The following is a 3485-nucleotide window of genomic DNA, read 5'->3' on the forward strand; positions in this document are numbered from 1 at the left end:
GAAATGCACCAGCTTGAGCGGTACAGGGTCGTTGCCCACGAGCGACTTCGTGGTTCTGCTCTTCGATACAGAGGTGCCCCACTCATTACCCACGAGATCCTGTGGCCCTCGAGCTCCAGTTGGCTCTTCTTCCCGTACACATTCTGACGCTGCTCGCGGGCGTTCTGAGACAGGTCGAGTATGGAGGTCGAGAGCTAGTGCATCCAATCGTCCTCCAGTGTACTCCTGAGATCTTTCAATGGAGCTCCTCTTTTCTCGAGCCTTCTGTTGCCCTGTGGATGGCTATCGTCGTCCTAGAGAGCGAGTTCATCCCGGCCGCAGCGCACAGCAGATCACACGCGGGCAAGCCACAGAGAGGTTCGACACTGTACCCAAAGGGGTTGCGCCGTATTCTATCAAACAGCAGCCAATTGAGAGTAAGTACGCATGCGCACCTAAGTCCCAGCTTCGTGCCAATATACTTCTGACCAACGACTCTCCTTCCGGATTGGCGTCTTGAACTTGACAAGCACGGCTCTGGTTGCCAGTCGAGCTCGACGAGCGTATCCAGCGGCATAAGGGCGCTTGAAGGGAGCAGAGAAAGGGGCTGTCGCAGACATCCTCCTGCTGGGACCAGACGTGGTGGCTTGGGGAGCGTGAAGGAGAGCCGGTCGCAGTGTTATACCGGCGGCAACATCCGGAGAGCGAGACAATTTAGACGAAGCATGGAATATGCTTCACATTTGGATTTCTAAAGAAAAGATTACATGGCGACGTCTATCGCAGGGCCCGGCAGAGGCCGACTCATGGCAGAGGTCGAGGAGCAGAAGAGCCAAGTCGGAGTTGGTCTCTGCTCGCCTAAAAGCGCCGGCGGTCCCCGAGCGCCACAAGGCTTCGCCATTTTTGTCGGAGTTTTGCCACCTTCACCTCAGGCCACCTGGGTCTGGGTTGGAGCGTCCACGTCCAGTTCGCTGTCTATTTTGCACGTACCAATTCCGCCGCGCTGCACCCGCCAGCTCAGGAGGTGGCGCGGCCGTTGGGGAGAAGGCAGCACACGATTCTGCCCAGCATGAGTCGGCTGTGGCGTGTCAGGCGAGGTGAGCGTGTACCCTTGGGTTCAGGGCCAGTGAATATTCATCAATATTAATGTATGTGCTTCGCGATACAGCGGCGAAAGGTCGCATGGGTACGTGAGCTACGGTGCATTCTTGTGAAGCAGCTCGAAGCCTCAGACGTCCTTTTGGTTCTCGAAGCAGCTTTCGGTTTTGACCGAGATTTTAAGGTCGACATAGACAATACTCTCTGCAAAGACGTAGATCGAGAAGAGCTACTGGCATTATCCCGCTCACGAACACTATCTGGCTTCAATACCTCATCAGCTATGAGGAGATGCCAGCTTAAACTCGGCAATGTATGCTCGAGATGGATTTCTTCCGCCGTTGCGGAGCGTCCCACACGACTATCCCGTCGGTTTTTACATCCATATCGGCGACATGTTTGAATTTACGGCTCAATGCACATACCATGCCAAGGGAATGAGAGTTTTTGCAAGGTGGTTGTCCGAGAGCGACACCTAAACGTACGTTCGCCTTTTATTTTGCGCACACGAATGTCTCGCACTCAATTCGTTTCGCAGTGCACAATACCTCGCGAATGATGTCGTACTTGGCCTACCGACGAATCGAGCAGATGAATCACGCGTCAAAGACGTTTAAATCGAGAATGTGGAACGCGTCGAGTCGGCAGCTGCGATTCGCAATAGACGCACCGCTGGTGGCCTCGATGTTTGCCTCTCCCGGGCGGCTTTCATTGCGTATTCGGGCAACCTGAAGCCCAGGCAATACCACACGCACCTCTGGTACCTGCTGCGACGCCATGTCCCTACGACAACTATTATGCCCGACCCTGCGGATAGAATGGAGTCAACATCACCTCTCGCTCTCTCCGCTCGCAGGTCCATGCCTTCCCTGCCCCTAAAGAACGATTTCTCTCCTTGGATCCCAATGATCGTTTTTCTCGAGGCCGTAACGAGACGACGACGCTCCAAAGTTGATCCCCACCTCTGATACTCAAACGCCTCTTGCTCCTCTTCCTCTTCCGCGACGCTGCGCCCCTGCCCCACGCCCCAGACACGGCAGTATCCAACTGTCGTTCGCACTCCGAGTTGACCAGTGGAAAGGCGGAGACCACAGGCACCTGACCAGCACGGCTCAAACACACTACGCATGGTGAACACACGTGGGGACCTCGTATCACCGAGTGTTCTATCGCATACACACATTTCTGCTGTGCTCGTCGCGGCAGGAAGGCAGGGTACCGCCTGATCCCCGCTTTTCGCAGTCGCACCTTGCACAACAACCGGTGACGACAAAGTCGAACGCCACTGGAAAGGGCAGAACCAAGCGCTGATCACTCGCGCTCGAGAACCTCAAGATCGACTGCAGCTAGTTTGCGCGGGGTATCATTTCAGGACTGTGGTGGCCTCGCTTTGTGTGGTCGTCCGCCAGCAGGCCTCCCTGTCTGCTGGCTTGGCTGAACGCCCGCCATCTCACGACTTTCGCAGCTTTCGTTGGCCAGGCGGTCCAATGTTACGATAGCTATGTAACGACATGCTCGCCGGCATGTCCCACCAGTGCACGGTGCCCGGCGGCCATACGCGCATGAATCCGTCGCGGTGCAGAATGGGCTGCGACCCCACAAAGGTATGGAGCCCCCAGTATATGCATTAATGCGACTGGCGTATGACGAGCAGTGGTATGGCACAGGCCGACGGTGCGTACGGGGCGACCGCAGGCCGTAGGCGGCATCGTCGGCTCAGGTCCTCAACAACTTGGGCGCGTCGAGCAGGGCAAGGGAGGTAGCCGGCAGGTACAGCAATGGTGCGCGGAATGAATGCGAGGTGTTCGCTTTTCGTTGTGTGTTGCGAACTGTACATCGTGTCTTCTCTTCCTAATGTTCTACTGCCGATTGGCAATTGCTCGTAGGTAAACAATTATATTGTGAATCTCCACACATGTCTACATGAGTACTTAGCATGTGCGACACACATCAGGAAACACTGTTTGGCGCCATAGTGGGGGCTTCACTACCGGAGCGTCCGAAGCGTCTGAAGCTAGCGGCGCGCGGAGCTGCCCGCCGCATAGCATAAGGAGTTGCAGTAGTGGCATTGGAGTAGAGGCTCACCTTCTGTTTTCATTATAGCCACAATTACTCATTTTGTAGTAATATAATGATTTCTGTAACCAACTAGCTAGTACTACAGTCGTTCAGAAAGTCCGCACACGAGAATGAGACACTACTTTGTGCGGGCGCTTGGAGCAATGCACGACTGTCCAAGTCTGTCAACGCTGGCCCTAAACTGATGGCGCTATTGGTTCGTTGCCACGTCGTTGTGTCTCAGTTCTTCTCCCATCCTTAGCTCTGCCCTGCGATGACGAGTAGGTGATATGCTACAAGCAAAGTAAGTGTTCTGAGATTGAAGATGGGCTCCGTCACTAACTACTTTT

The sequence above is a fragment of the Phanerochaete carnosa genome (assembly GCF_000300595.1).
Source record: "Phanerochaete carnosa HHB-10118-sp unplaced genomic scaffold PHACAscaffold_12, whole genome shotgun sequence".
In the NCBI taxonomy this organism is placed as follows: domain Eukaryota; kingdom Fungi; phylum Basidiomycota; class Agaricomycetes; order Polyporales; family Phanerochaetaceae; genus Phanerochaete; species Phanerochaete carnosa.